This window comes from Bacillus rossius, chromosome 3 (assembly GCF_032445375.1).
Source record: "Bacillus rossius redtenbacheri isolate Brsri chromosome 3, Brsri_v3, whole genome shotgun sequence".
Classification (NCBI taxonomy): domain Eukaryota; kingdom Metazoa; phylum Arthropoda; class Insecta; order Phasmatodea; family Bacillidae; genus Bacillus; species Bacillus rossius.
Genome location: NC_086332.1, coordinates 2,908,356 through 2,925,325, shown reverse-complemented (window position 1 = coordinate 2,925,325; position 16,970 = coordinate 2,908,356).

Below are 16,970 nucleotides of genomic sequence, written 5' to 3'. Positions count from 1 at the left end.
TTCGCTTACTAACAACTCATTATAACCACTGCATTACGAAGTCTGGTAGAAGAATACGAGAAGAACATGTTATCTTTAAAAGATTTGTGCAATGGGAGTGCATGACTTGATGTAAGTTTTTGGACATACGCCATTGCTAAGAACTTTTTCTGTTGAAGAAAAACTAATAAATAAAATAAATAAATAAAAATAAAAATACTCAAAAAAGATACAAAAAACACACAAAATTAAGCAAAACAATTGCTGTTGTCAACAAGGATATGAACACCACAAAATATTCCGAAACAGGAATATGGTCAGCAAACAAAGAAAAAACAAAGAAAAATGTACTAAGAGAACGAAAAAATCCCCACAAATGATGACAACACAAAAATATTGAAACCCAAAATAATTCAGCACAACAGTTGAAGCGAGACAAAAAACATGACAAAACGAAAAAACAAACAAATACAATAGTTTTACCTAAACAGAAACAAGCGACGTTTCGGGAACTGCTATCTGCTCCCGTCCTCAGGCAGAGACGCACATGGTACGGAAACACAGGTGCGACTGAGAAGGGGCTGCCGCCGTTTCCTCATATGCTCGGCCGGGAGCGTGTGACAGCGATACCGGGAACTATTACGTTCCCATAACTCGCTATGTGGTCGCCAATATAAATAGTGCAACCCCGTCACTTTGATCGAATCATTGGAAACGTCGGCGGGGCGCGATGTGTGTGATTTTAAGATTAAAGGTGGCTCACGGTCCAGAAGAAGTAAAATAGCTGTCGCATGTTGCTTGGCTCTATTTTTAATAGTGTAGGTGTCAGGCGGGGGGAGGTCACCCTTTCCCCTCAGTTAGTTGGCTAACTGATGCATGAGAGTGTCGTGATGTCTGTATTTAGAGGCGTGTGGAGTGTGCGCAAAAATGGCCTAATTAATCTCGTTGTGTGAGTGTAGTGTATAGCTCCAAGGCCGCACATACCCGGCTGACCAAGCAGGCATATCATCGTGTAAGTTTACCGATGTGTAGGAGAAATTACATAGATTAGTAAACACCTGGCCGCCTTAAGGACCGAACTATTGCGTTCCAGTATAGTTCGGTCAAAGTTAGGCTAAACCAGTATTGCTGTAGTTAGCCCCCAGGCTGTTGTCGTCTAAACCTGAAAAATAGAGAGTGAAATTAGTAAATGAATGTCATCCTATTCTATTATTGTTCGAGCAGAGAGATGCCCTCGTACAGTTTTTTATTTATTTATTTTTTTTTTTGGTCGCAATTCAAAAACCCATGCCTTCCGAAACGCGGCCGGCACTGGAGGTGAAGCCTGCCAGGCGGGTCTCGCCCTTCAGGCATACGGAGTCAGCCCTAACACACAGGCAGTGGACCGCTGCATGGGTCAAAACCTACACCTGCATGCTTCGGACCATTTCGAATTAGCAAGAAAATGAAAGTTACATTAATGAATTAATTAATAATGGCTGGGGAAAACAACTAGCAAGGACTAGTGGAGGAGGTGGGGGAAGGAAAGATTTGGTAATTAAAGGAATTTGGGCCTGCGGTCGAGTTGTCGCTGGTTTATAATTAGAGCCCCGCTGGGTCAAAGGTAGTGTTGACGCAATAAAATAGAGCCCCGCTGGGCCAAAAGTAGTGTTGACGCAATATTTACGAGTCCTGGGCATGTCAATCATTGGCTAGTCCAATGTTGATTATTTGCACCGCAGGACGTAGACAGGCACATCGGGGCCAGAGGGAAACGTCTGCTATGTTTGCTAAGTTGCCCTGCGTACATGGGATGTGTGGATTCTAGTATAACCTGGCTTAGGCAAGTCGCGGTTTTTTAAACTGTCGCTGTGCAGCTGGGTCGTAGTCCGGAAGTGAATTCATATAAGTATTGGCATGTTCAGGGAGCTGGCCATAAAAAGACCTGTTTTGCCGTTTTATATATTCCTCTACATATTCTACTTTGAGTAGCTGGTGTATTTCTAGTGTGCTGGTGTACCAGCCGCAATCTGCAATGGCTCTAAGAAATTTATTTTGAGTGACCTGTACTTTATCGATATGGCATTTTGCTGCATAGCCCCAGATTTCGCAAGCATATAATAATTGAGGGCGAACTATTTGTAAATACAGCTGTAATTTTTTCTTTCTAGGAAATTGGGGGGCCTTAAACATTGAGTATAGGCTGCGCAAAGTGCCTCGCGCAAACTGTGTCACCTTAGTGGTGTGAACTTTCCAGGTGAGCCTGGTATCTAGAGTTAAACCTAAATATCTAGCCGATTTAACAAATGGTATGGCTTGATTAAAAATTTTTAATTCGCGGTCGGGGGCGGTGTATTTTTTAGTTAAAATTAAAGTTGTGGACTTGGCTCCATTTATTTTAATGCGCCAGCGAGTGTACCATTGTTCGAGTGAGGTAAGCTGCCTCTGAACTTTGGTTAAAGCAAACTTCAAATTCGGGGATTGATATATTATTGCAGTGTCGTCTGCATATAATTGCACGTGGGCATGTTCCCGCGGGATGTCGGCTGTGTAAACATTATAGAAAAAGGGTGAGAGTGGGGACCCCTGCGGCACACCTGCTGTCAGCTCCCGAGTGGATGATTTCGCCCCCTCTATTGATACAAAAAATTTTCGACGCCATAAATAGTGGGCCACCAGATGAATATACGTGTCTGGAAAGTTAAATGTAATTAATTTTTGAATTAAGCCAGGTATCCAAACTTTGTCGAAAGCTTTTTCCGCGTCTAGCATCGTTGCGACAGTAAATTTCGCTCGTGAGTTAAAACCGTCAGTGGCCTCTTCAATGAGCTTAATTAGGGGGTGAGAGGTAGAGTGGCCCCTTCTAAAACCAAATTGGTTATCTGGAATGACTTCGTGTTCGTCCGAATGGTGTTGAAGTCGTTTGAGTAAAATTTTTTCGAAAATTTTACTCATGCTATTTAGGAGGCTAATAGGTCGCCTGTTTTGTGGTAGTGACGCATTTTTTCCCGGTTTCGGAATGGTGATAACTTTAGCTAGTTTCCATGACGCTGGGTAGGATTTAAGAATAAAAATAGCATTTATTATTTTAAGAAAGTATTGTATAGCCTGAAATGATAATTTCTTTAAAGTATCAAAATTTATTCCGTCAGGTCCGCCTGCTTTATTTTTTGGTCGCGAGTGAATAGCTTCTAAGAGCTCTTTAATTGTTACGAGTTCCGGCTCGGCTTGTGGAACGATTTGTAAATAGTTATTAACAGCTACTGTCGTGGTCCTAGTAAACTGAGGCTCGTTTATGTCCTCGTTTGGTGAAAATTGTTTTTCAAAAATGTCTGCTATAGCATTTGCTTTATCTATCGCGTCATATTTAATGCCCGCGTTTGTAACAATGGCCGGTGTGGAGATAAATTTATTTTTCCCTCGTAAATTGCGTGTGAGCCGCCACATTTGCCGAGGTTGAGTTGCGCACTCTGTTATTAAGTTTCCGTATTTTTCTATTTTTAAATCTTTAAGTTTTCGCGAGACTTGAGCTTTAAGGCGATTGTATTCAGTCCTAGCTTGCGGTGTTCTCGTTCGTTGATAAGTGTTGCGCGCCTGCCGTTTTAAAACGATTAGCATGTCTACATCTGGGTAATTTAGTCGCGTAAATTCTCTTTTATTCACGATTTTAGTGTGTTTTTTGCGCACGTCTGTAATTGTGTCGGTGAAAAGTTTTACGTGAGTTTCGAGCTCATCTGCTGTGTCTATCGCTGGAGTTTCTGTAAAAGTTAATTCCAGGTCTTCGCGAAATTTGTCCCAGTCGGGAATACCAAAAGTGCGGCTAAATATCGCTGCGCAAAATTGAGCATTAAAAGTTAATTGAATAAGTACCGGAAAATGGTCTGAGTCAAGCTCATCTAATTTTTCTGAAATAACCTGCGCACCTGGTATGTTTGTAAGAGCTATATCTAATATGTCAGGCATGCCACCATTCGTTGGATAGCAAGTTGGCGAGCCTGGAGCAAAAATTTCGTAATTATTTGCTACCGAATGATCTAATAATTTTCTGCCTGCTGGGTTAGTATTTTTGCATCCCCAGTCTTCGTTTTTGCTGTTTAAATCGCCTGCGATGAAAAAGTGTTGCTGTGGATTAATTAATTTATTTAAATCCCTAGAAAGTAGTGGCTTATCTGGGGGTTTATATACTGCCGACATGCAGACATGCGCATTTTTATTACGAATATTTATGCTGGTGGCCTCTAGGTGCTCTAAGCCAGTTATTTCTATCGGATGGTGATGAATCCCGTGTTTAATTAATATGGCTGTGCCGCCCCCACGAGTGGCGCGGTCAGTGCGGTAAGTGGTGTAACCACAAATATTAAATCGATGATGCGGTGATAGGTGAGTCTCGGTAATGAATGCCACATCAATCCCATATATTACAAGGCACTGTTCCAACTCGTACGACCGAAGGCGGAGACCACATGCATTAAAGTTTAGGAGTTGTAGTGTTTTCCCCATGTTTACTGCCATTTACTGGAGCACTGTCGCGAGTGCTTCCAATAGAATGGTTTGGCGGTATTTAATGCTCTCGGTGGAGCGGATGCGTGCGTAATACGGTTCGAGTGCCTTCACTAAATTCCAATAATCGCACATGCGCAAGATCTCTGCGAGTTCCGCGAGGCTAGTGATATTATTATTTGGCTGTGCTTCTGGCGCGGTTTCTGTTCTATGCTGCTGGCTCTTCTCGACGCGAGCCTGCACGATTTCCGTTGCCGTGCGCCGCGGTGCGCTTACGCCTGACGTAGCTGCCGCGTATGACGTGGAAGCTACTGCCTGTGTTTGATTTATGCCCGGTTGGCTGGCCTGCTCGCTGGGCCGTGCGTTTCGCGGACTGCGCTCTGTTGTTGTTGTTGTTGCCCGGTGCACGTGTTCCCTGGTGGGCGCGGGGGGAGGGGGGAAACTTTCCCGCGTCGGTGCGGCCGGCTGTGCTCGCGAGGCTGTGCGCGCAGCTTTCTGTGCTGCCTGTTCCGCGGCGGCCTGTCTCCGCGACTCTACGATCTTCAAAAACGCGGGGCACTGTCGCCAGGCCGCGGTGTGGCCTGTCTCTTTACAGTTCGAGCACACCTTTGGTGCCTCCTCTGGGACTGGGCATTCGCTGCGGGGATGCGAACCCGCGCACCTGATGCATTTAGGTACTTCTGAACAGTTTCCGGTGGTGTGTCCGAAGGAACTACACCTCTTACAGAGCGGGACGTCTTCCGCGCGAGTCGTGTACCGCTCAATCTTTATACCACTTGTGTAGTATAGTTGTTTGACGGCATAGATGTCGTGCGCGCTAGGTGCCACGCACACCACGAATGACGGTGTTGGCTCGAAAAACTCTTGCCCTGAGTTGCGGTCTGTTAGCCGCCGACTGAGCTGTTTGATGAAATTTACTTTAAACCCGAGCGCGGTGAGCTCCTCAGAAATCGCATCAACCGGCGTGAATTTACTCAAATTCTTTATCACTACTTTTTCCCCTCGCTCGCTGGGCTGGGAGAAAGTGTGGAAAGGCACATCGTTTGCCTTAAACCAAGCGGTCGCTTTGTCTTGGTCCAATTTGCCATCAAAAGTTATGCGCACTTCTTGACGCTTCGTCAGCGTCATTCGATTTTTGATGCCGAGTCGCGCGAAGGCAGGGCCCAAGCTGCCGATTGCCTGACTGTTGCGGATTACGAATGGTACGCGTTTGTAGCGCGGAGCCTCGTCAGTCGGTGTCCGTTGTTGCGGTGTCGGTACCGCTTGTGACGCATCGCTATTACGCCTGCGTTGTCTACGCTCAACAGTGGTGAAGCCACTGTTGTCGTCCTGGGTTGTGGTGGGCTGGAGCCCTGACGGTTTTTTAGACTGAACAGAGTGTTCAGTCTCTGAGTCGCTGCCCTCATGCGTGCGCTTCGTCGCGGTGCCGACCTCCATCTCCTCGTCGCTACTACTCATCGCAAGTAGGTGCCCCGCCTTGAAAAAAGCAGGGCACACAACAGGCGTATCGTCCGACCTAACTAGCGTGGTATTCCTATCTGTTCGCCGCGTCCTAACTAGCTAACGACCTAGCACCTTACGCACTGGCCACTGACCTGAGCTTCCTTTTTAGGAACGCCAGGCTAGGCAAAGAGAGAGGCTGACCCTTCTCCGACCAGCACGCGGTAAAGAATCGAGAAGGGGCCGCCGCCGTTTCCTCATATGCTCGGCCGGGAGCGTGTGACAGCGATACCGGGAACTATTACGTTCCCATAACTCGCTATGTGGTCGCCAATATAAATAGTGCAACCCCGTCACTTTGATCGAATCATTGGAAACGTCGGCGGGGCGCGATGTGTGTGATTTTAAGATTAAAGGTGGCTCACGGTCCAGAAGAAGTAAAATAGCTGTCGCATGTTGCTTGGCTCTATTTTTAATAGTGTAGGTGTCAGGCGGGGGGAGGTCACCCTTTCCCCTCAGTTAGTTGGCTAACTGATGCATGAGAGTGTCGTGATGTCTGTATTTAGAGGCGTGTGGAGTGTGCGCAAAAATGGCCTAATTAATTTCGTTGTGTGAGTGTAGTGTATAGCTCCAAGGCCGCACATACCCGGCTGACCAAGCAGGCATATCATCGTGTAAGTTTACCGATGTGTAGGAGAAATTACATAGATTAGTAAACACCTGGCCGCCTTAAGGACCGAACTATTGCGTTCCAGTATAGTTCGGTCAAAGTTAGGCTAAACCAGTATTGCTGTAGTTAGCCCCCAGGCTGTTGTCGTCTAAACCTGAAAAATAGAGAGTGAAATTAGTAAATGAATGTCATCCTATTCTATTATTGTTCGAGCAGAGAGATGCCCTCGTCCAGTGTTTTTTTTTTTTTTTTTTTTTTTTTTGTCGCAATTCAAAAACCCATGCCTTCCGAAACGCGGCCGGCACTGGAGGTGAAGCCTGCCAGGCGGGTCTCGCCCTTCAGGCATACGGAGTCAGCCCTAACACACAGGCAGTGGACCGCTGCATGGGTCAAAACCTACACCTGCATGCTTCGGACCATTTCGAATTAGCAAGAAAATGAAAGTTACATTAATGAATTAATTAATAATGGCTGGGGAAAACAACTAGCAAGGACTAGTGGAGGAGGTGGGGGAAGGAAAGATTTGGTAATTAAAGGAATTAGGGCCTGCGGTCGAGTTGTCGCTGGTTTATAATTAGAGCCCCGCTGGGTCAAAGGTAGTGTTGACGCAATAAAATAGAGCCCCGCTGGGCCAAAAGTAGTGTTGACGCAATATTTACGAGTCCTGGGCATGTCAATCATTGGCTAGTCCAATGTTGATTATTTGCACCGCAGGACGTAGACAGGCACATCGGGGCCAGAGAGAAACGTCTGCTATGTTTGCTAAGTTGCCCTGCGTACATGGGATGTGTGGATTCTAGTATAACCTGGCTTAGGCAAGTCGCGGTTTTTTAAACTGTCGCTGTGCAGCTGGGTCGTAGTCCGGAAGTGAATTCATATAAGTATTGGCATGTTCAGGGAGCTGGCCATAAAAAGACCTGTTTTGCCGTTTTATATATTCCTCTACATATTCTACTTTGAGTAGCTGGTGTACTTCTAGTGTGCTGGTGTACCAGCCGCAATCTGCAATGGCTCTAAGAAATTTATTTTGAGTGACCTGTACTTTATCGATATGGCATTTTGCTGCATAGCCCCAGATTTCGCAAGCATATAATAATTGAGGGCGAACTATTTGTAAATACAGCTGTAATTTTTTCTTTCTAGGAAATTGGGGGGCCTTAAACATTGAGTATAGGCTGCGCAAAGTGCCTCGCGCAAACTGTGTCACCTTAGTGGTGTGAACTTTCCAGGTGAGCCTGGTATCTAGAGTTAAACCTAAATATCTAGCCGATTTAACAAATGGTATGGCTTGATTAAAAATTTTTAATTCGCGGTCGGGGGCGGTGTATTTTTTAGTTAAAATTAAAGTTGTGGACTTGGCTCCATTTATTTTAATGCGCCAGCGAGTGTACCATTGTTCGAGTGAGGTAAGCTGCCTCTGAACTTTGGTTAAAGCAAACTTCAAATTCGGGGATTGATATATTATTGCAGTGTCGTCTGCATATAATTGCACGTGGGCATGTTCCCGCGGGATGTCGGCTGTGTAAACATTATAGAAAAAGGGTGAGAGTGGGGACCCCTGCGGCACACCTGCTGTCAGCTCCCGAGTGGATGATTTCGCCCCCTCTATTGATACAAAAAATTTTCGACGCCATAAATAGTGGGCCACCAGATGAATATACGTGTCTGGAAAGTTAAATGTAATTAATTTTTGAATTAAGCCAGGTATCCAAACTTTGTCGAAAGCTTTTTCCGCGTCTAGCATCGTTGCGACAGTAAATTTCGCTCGTGAGTTAAAACCGTCAGTGGCCTCTTCAATGAGCTTAATTAGGGGGTGAGAGGTAGAGTGGCCCCTTCTAAAACCAAATTGGTTATCTGGAATGACTTCGTGTTCGTCCGAATGGTGTTGAAGTCGTTTGAGTAAAATTTTTTCGAAAATTTTACTCATGCTATTTAGGAGGCTAATAGGTCGCCTGTTTTGTGGTAGTGACGCATTTTTTCCCGGTTTCGGAATGGTGATAACTTTAGCTAGTTTCCATGACGCTGGGTAGGATTTAAGAATAAAAATAGCATTTATTATTTTAAGAAAGTATTGTATAGCCTGAAATGATAATTTCTTTAAAGTATCAAAATTTATTCCGTCAGGTCCGCCTGCTTTATTTTTTGGTCGCGAGTGAATAGCTTCTAAGAGCTCTTTAATTGTTACGAGTTCCGGCTCGGCTTGTGGAACGATTTGTAAATAGTTATTAACAGCTACTGTCGTGGTCCTAGTAAACTGAGGCTCGTTTATGTCCTCGTTTGGTGAAAATTGTTTTTCAAAAATGTCTGCTATAGCATTTGCTTTATCTATCGCGTCATATTTAATGCCCGCGTTTGTAACAATGGCCGGTGTGGAGATAAATTTATTTTTCCCTCGTAAATTGCGTGTGAGCCGCCACATTTGCCGAGGTTGAGTTGCGCACTCTGTTATTAAGTTTCCGTATTTTTCTATTTTTAAATCTTTAAGTTTTCGCGAGACTTGAGCTTTAAGGCGATTGTATTCAGTCCTAGCTTGCGGTGTTCTCGTTCGTTGATAAGTGTTGCGCGCCTGCCGTTTTAAAACGATTAGCATGTCTACATCTGGGTAATTTATTCGCGTAAATTCTCTTTTATTCACGATTTTCGTGTGTTTTTTGCGCACGTCTGTAATTGTGTCGGTGAAAAGTTTTACGTGAGTTTCGAGCTCATCTGCTGTGTCTATCGCTGGAGTTTCTGTAAAAGTTAATTCCAGGTCTTCGCGAAATTTGTCCCAGTCGGGAATACCAAAAGTGCGGCTAAATATCGCTGCGCAAAATTGAGCATTAAAAGTTAATTGAATTAGTACCGGAAAATGGTCTGAGTCAAGCTCATCTAATTTTTCTGAAATAACCTGCGCACCTGGTATGTTTGTAAGAGCTATATCTAATATGTCAGGCATGCCGCCATTCGTTGGATAGCAAGTTGGCGAGCCTGGAGCAAAAATTTCGTAATTATTTGCTACCGAATGATCTAATAATTTTCTGCCTGCTGGGTTAGTATTTTTGCATCCCCAGTCTTCGTTTTTGCTGTTTAAATCGCCTGCGATGAAAAAGTGTTGCTGTGGATTAATTAATTTATTTAAATCCCTAGAGAGTAGTGGCTTATCTGGGGGTTTATATACTGCCGACATGCAGACATGCGCATTTTTATTACGAATATTTATGCTGGTGGCCTCTAGGTGCTCTAAGCCAGTTATTTCTATCGGATGGTGATGAATCCCGTGTTTAATTAATATGGCTGTGCCGCCCCCACGAGTGGCGCGGTCAGTGCGGTAAGTGGTGTAACCACAAATATTAAATCGATGATGCGGTGATAGGTGAGTCTCGGTAATGAATGCCACATCAATCCCATATATTACAAGGCACTGTTCCAACTCGTACGACCGAAGGCGGAGACCACATGCATTAAAGTTTAGGAGTTGTAGTGTTTTCCCCATGTTTACTGCCATTTACTGGAGCACTGTCGCGAGTGCTTCCAATAGAATGGTTTGGCGGTATTTTATGCTCTCGGTGGAGCGGATGCGCGCGTAATACGGTTCGAGTGCCTTCACTAAATTCCAATAATCGCACATGCGTAAGATCTCTGCGAGTTCCGCGAGGCTAGTGATATTATTTGTTGGCTGTGCTTCTGGCGCGGTTTCTGCTCTATGTTGACTTTTTTCGACGCGAGCCTGCACAATTTGCTCCGCCGTGCGCCGCGGTGCGCTTACGCCTGACGTAGCTGCCGCGTATGACGTGGAAGCTACTGCCTGTGATTGAGTTATGCCCGGTTGGCTGGCCTGCTCGCTGGGCCGTGCGTTTCGCGGACTGCGCTCTGTTGTTGTTGTTGTTCGGTGCACGTGTTCCCTGATGGGCGCGGGGGGAGGGGGGAAACTTTCCCGCGTCGGTGCGGCTGGCTGTGCTCGCGAGGCTGTGCGCGCAGCTTTCTGTGCTGCCTGTTCCGCGGCGGCCTGTCTCCGAGACTCTACGATCTTTAAAAACGCGGGGCACTGTCGCCAGGCCGCGGTGTGGCCTGTTTCCCTGCAGTTCGAGCACACCTTTGGTGCCTCCTCTGGGACGGGACATTCGCTGCGGGGATGCAAACCCGCGCACCTAATGCATTTCGGAACCTCCGCGCAGTTCTTTGTGGTGTGTCCGAAGGAACTACACCTCTTACAAAGCGGGACGTCCTCCGCGCGAGTCGTGTACCGCTCGATCTTTATTCCACTTGTATAGTACAAGTGTTTTACGGCGTAGATGTCGTGCGCGCTTGGTGCCACGCACACCACGAATGACGGAGTTGGTTCAAAAATTTCCTGCCCTGAGTTGCGGTCTGTGAGCCGCCGACTAAGCTGTTTGATGAAGTTTACCTTGAAACCTAGCGCGGTGAGCTCCTCGGAGATCGCGTCTACTGGCGTGTATTTACTAAGGTTTTTAATTACAACCTTCTCGCCTCGCTCGCTGGGCTGGGAGAAGGTGTGGAAAGGCACATCGTTTGCTTTAAACCAAGCGGTCGCTTTGTCTTGGTCCAATTTGCCATCAAATGTTATGCGCACTTCTTGACGCTTCGTCAGCGTCATTCGGTTTTTGATGCCGAGTCGCGCGAAGGCAGGGCCCAAGCTGCCGATTGCCTGACTGTTGCGGATTACGAATGGTACGCGTTTGTAGCGCGGAGCCTCGTCAGTCGGTGTCCGTTGTTGCGGTGTCGGTACCGCTTGTGACGCATCGCTATTACGCCTGCGTTGTCTACGCTCAACAGTGGTGAAGCCACTGTTGTCGTCCTCGGTTGTGGTGGGCTGGAGCCCTGACGGTTTTTTAGACTGAACAGAGTGTTCAGTCTCTGAGTCGCTGCCCTCATGCGTGCGCTTCGTCGCGGTGCCGACCTCCATCTCCTCGTCGCTACTACTCATCGCAAGTAGGTGCCCCGCCTTGAAAAAAGCAGGGCACACAACAGGCGTATCGTCCGACCTAACTAGCGTGGTATTCCTATCTGTTCGCCGCGTCCTAGCTACCTATCGAACCTAGCACCTTACGCACTGGCCACTGACCTGAGCTTCCTTTTTAGGAACGCCAGGCTAGGCAAAGAGAGAGGCTGACCCTTCTCCGACCAGCACGCGGTAAAGAATGAAAAGGGGCTGGAAAATGAGGGTATTTATCAGAGAAAGGGCTACATCTTGCTCAGCCAATGACAGACGAGCTGTCTCCCCATTGGCTGTGCACCATGTAGTTAAAGCGGATTGGTTATGGTGGGTTGAGTATTGGCTATTGTTTTGTGCTGCAGGGATGTTTCTCTCTTTAACAAAGGGATCCACATATTTTTTAATTCAATGCTCTGCTGGCTGAAAATATTTTTATTGCTAATAATGAAGGCTGATTCTTTGATTTTCCTTTTTATTTTATCGGATATAATAAATAAAATAAAATAAAAAGGATAAAATAAAGGAAGAAAGATAGATGCGGCGCAAGCGTACAATGAGCGTAACGGGACACAGCGTAACGGAACAATGTGCGTAACGGGACACTTTTTCGTGCGTGCAGCCGGCGTTCATCGATTTATTAGACGTTGTCACGTCAAAAAAAATCACGTCTACTTGTGGACAGGAGTAACTGCACTCGCGTGTATAAAAGAGCGTGGCTTGGGTAGAAGGGGGGGGGGGGGTCCACTGAGTAGCAGCCTACCAGCGCTCGCTGGCAATAATGCACGGAATAAATACAGTTCAATGCTATTCTTAGGGAATAGGCCTCTGATCTTCGGTTTGCCAAGATCCAGCATGTGCAACACCACGTGATAAAATACGAGTGATGTCCGTAATATAAGTACCCTTTGGTCACACGCTTGAGAAAAAGTTTTTATTGAAAGTTTTAGTTTACTACATATCTCACCACTCAGTTCCAAGCACTTTTCGTAACGCTTCACCAGTTTCTTACACCACTCTGCACATAAGTTCGCCGCCTGGGAATTAAACCAGTTGACAACCGGTAATTGTTGACCCACGTTTCAATTAAATCATCCAAAATATTGCCTTTTTCGTTTCAAAAAATGGTAGCCATAATTTTTCGACTCTGGTACTGTGATCGCTCAAACAGTTTCCCCAGATGTGTACTGAGCGCCTGTACTTAGGCTACACGCATTGCGTATTCGAAGTCCACGAAGCCTATGGCCGAGGCGTCCGTTACGTTCGCAGGCTGCGAACTGAGTGGTGACTATTTGAAAATGTGAAGTAGATATGTAGTAAACTAAAAGTGCCAATTAAAACTTTTTCTCACCAGTTTATTTTTTTTAATGTCCAAACGGTACTTAATTTATGGACATCCCTCCTATATTAAAATAATTAATTATGTATCAATTTTTAAAATCTTGACGACTTATAGCTCCATAAAGTCGAAAATAGGGCTGATCTCGAGTGACGCAACTGTTGTGGTTTCCGCTGGCGTGACAGCGCGCATGCGCGGCGCGGCTCGCTGACGCAGCGCTGCGAGCGGCGCGCGCATCAAGCATTTCGCTCGTCGCTTGTTTCCTTGTTTCCTCTTTTCCCTGTTCGCGCGCGGAACCCTGCTGCCTGCTGACTGCGACCGTTGCGACATTTCCCCCGTCAGCAGTCTGCGCTCGGACATTTCAAACAACCACACAGTTGCTGATCCGCATTTAGAAATTTAATACACCAACCTGGAATGAGCAAATATTTGCTTGTAATGTTAGTCCTGACACACTCAGTAGCCAATAATATACAAGGTCGTCGTGACATCACGCCGATGGCCCACAAGGAATTATATTTCTAATTTTGTCGTGTCGTGCCGCCTGGCAGAAAGCAAAACGGAAGCGGAAACTTTACAGAGATAAACTTCACAAATATTTACTTTCTTGGTAAATCTTTATGCTGAAAAATTACATTTAGTTTTACGTGTGGGTACACTTTATTATTTTTATTTTTCCTTCATTTGCTTATATAAATGGGTATCATCGTGTTTATGGCCAATGTAGATTGGTGAATATTTTAATCTAAGAATGGACGAGTATAGTGAAGAACTTTAAATTAATAAAGTTCAGGCTCATTGCATTCGGTATGCCATTGGATTAAAGGCCTCAATAAAAAGTATGGGTTGAGATAGAATGATCTATTTCCCTTCTACACTGATTTTACCGCAGCCTATACTGCTTTTTATGGAAATATTTGGCTTGCTACTATTCGTCGACAGTCAAGTCATATATCGCTGGGTTAATACTGTCGTGGTATCGTGACCCTTCACTATTAACTCTGTCGTGCCGGAGCGCTGTCGTGTCGTGTTCGTCGTGGCATTGTAACTCCAGCATCAAATTTACAGGAAATACCTTTTTTTATTATAAATTCAAATGAATGATTATTAAATGAACGCAGATAAATAACTTGAACAACTTTTTTGTTACCATACAATCTAACAATTTAATTGTATAACTATTTAAAAAAAATTAAATTTCTTTTCCACTAGAACTTACGCACGGAGGTTCAAATAAGAGCTTTGCTTATACGTGGACAGGAACTACATATTAACCGCACCAGAGTGAGTCCGACTGTCACCCCTAAGGTTCCGTGCACATTCAACAGTCTGCTTGCAAGTTTGACTAAAATAGCAGTGTGCTCCCAGGAGGCCGTGTGTTCGACCGCAGCCCCTGCGAGGGGGGAGGGGGGAGTGGCTTGTCCCTGTGGGAAGACTTCATTTCACAGACGAGAGAGCCACACCCGAAGTTCCCCGAAGGTTGCTTAGCAAATAAATTTTAATATGTAGCTATCCAGGCTAGGGAACCGTTTACATGATTTCACAGTATCTTTAATGTAGCTGTCCTAACCAAATCAACCTTCGACAATGTTTTAAAGTATTTATAATGTAGCTAACCTAACCTTTTACAATGAATTAAAAAAAAAAACACCGAAGATGCACGATCGGGCGTTTGGCTCTCTCGTCTGTGAAAAGAAGGCTTCCCTTGTCCATGTGTCCCCCCCCCCCTCCCTCCTGGGCCCTGTTCCTAGCCTCGCTGTGGCGGGCTGGCCAGCAGGTAAGGTCCAAATCAAATAAATAAAAAATAGTATTTAATAATTTCATAATTTTAACCGTCGCCATTTCACACATTTCATTTAAATATAATACATAAAATTACCTTATAACATTACCTCTCACATAGTTTATATGTGTAATATATTTAGGTAATTAAAAATACTTTTCTTTCTATTAAATACTATTTCAAAGAAGCGCAATCAACGGAGAAACATTTCTACATTTCCATGGTGCTCTAGATTTTCTGTCTTCGTGTCTCCCTTTCCCGCAGCGGAAGTGTGTAACAAAGAACCATTTTTTACAGTCAAGTTGAATGTAGAATGCAGGAATAAAAGGTGCTATGATAAATAAGGTGTCTTGAGCACTGAATCAGTCTGTGTCGAGAAAAAAAAGGTACCAGAGCTAAGCCCGACTAGATGTGCATCTGAAGGTTGTAAGTGCAGTGCCTATGAATGTGCAGTGCAGTGGTTGTCGAATATGTCGAATATGTCGAATATGTCGAATATGTCGAATGACATTGAGGGTCTCTAACGCGGTTGTCAGATGAACTGCAGACTGCTGTAAGTTTCTAATGCAGCAGCGCAGGCATACCATTTTCACCAACATCGGGAAAAATAGATTACAAGTTTCGATCTCTTTAGTTTATTACATGTCCAGTTCTTATTAATTTGTGTTATTATAAGTTGCTGTTACAGTACTAGAAATTACTTCTTTTCTAATTATAAATAGTTTCTAGTGATGCCATTTTTATAATTTACTATCACGCGCTAAACCTTCCTCAGGTTGTATTTGGCTGTAATTTTTTTCTTAGTCAAGTTGCAAAGAAATTGTATGATCGCAATGGGTTTGTTTACAAATTAAAGCGAACGATCATTACTATGGGAGTGGCGCCTCTCCCTTTGCTTACTCTATGCTGCAAGCTCCAGAGGGGCGGGAAACCCTGATCCCCCCCCCCCCCCCCGCGGGGAAGCTGCGACTCAGCCCAGGGAGACACACTGCTTGTCTCTGAGAGCCATCTCTCCAGCAGCCGGTGTTCTTCAAAGGCCCAAGGTCACTGCTCCGGGCGTGGATCCTACCAGAGAGTCCCTGTGACCTGGTGTGTATCATACTGCGGTGAACCTGACTGACATGGTGTGGGATGTGTGCCATGCCTCCCGCGCTAGTCCGTGGCCTCCAGCTGCCCTCTGCAGCCTTCCCTGGCCACACTGCCGGGCTCTAGCCAGCCACTCGACATGCGAGGTGCGACCACTGAATAACGGGAAGCCTATGATGTACATTCTGTATTGCACAGACCCGAACAAGCCCGAATATCTACCTACGGCCAATTCCTAAACAACCATTAAAATGATTTGACAGTATTTTTAATGTAGCTATACTAACCTAACATAACCAACCATCCACAATTTTGTAAAGTAATAAAAAATTATCCCGTAGTTGACCGAATGTAGATATTCGGGCTTGTTCGGGTCTGTGCAATACAGAATGTACATCATAGGCTTCTCCTGAATAACTGTGCGCTTGATGAGTGCCATAACTAAAACTTACGTTTTGAATATGAAAAAAAGTCATAGATATTTCTCAAACATAACAAAAAAAAAATAACGAGCATTCTTAGTTCAGAATTTATGGACTGCTGTATTAACGGAGTAGCGTATTGATTATAATGGCAAAAAAACTACACTCTGGAATATTTTTTGCCAATGTTAACTTACTTTGGCAGCAATGAAATAAGCATGGCTGCAAATCCAAATCTTGCGTGTTCTTTGCTTTTGCTCCTGTGTAGTTTTTGCAACAGAAACTGAGGTTATGATTATCAACACTCATACTTTGCGGCTACGAAGTTTTTAAGTTTTGAAACAGAAGATGAAGTAATTTAACATGTTTTTGTTTGTTCCGTAATGAAAAAAATTATATACTATTGCAAAATTTGTGGTGTATAATCCCAGCAACGAACAAGCGGTAGAAGAGTCAAGGTTGCCAACAATTACTTTCGAAAAGTTAATGACTTCCAGGTTGTCTGTAAGTGCCGCGCGGCTTGCAGACTTGCAAAGAGAAGAAGAGAGTTAATGATGGCATTGAGTTGGCACTCCTTGTGAGCGTGACTCGTCTCCACTCTCGCTGGAGTCACTGGAAGCGAGCAGAGGAGGGTTTGGAGTACTGAGGCACTCATTAAGTTTACTTCCCTGTCAGCCATTCTCGTGTGTAAGGTCAACTGGTGATAAATGATCTATAAATATACGAGTTTCCATACAATCGAATCCATTTTATGGGTTAAACTAACCTCAAGGCGAGAACCTATTGGTGGCCTATTGCTAGGGACCGGAAAAATTCGCGGGTTCAATGACCTCCAGGATGAA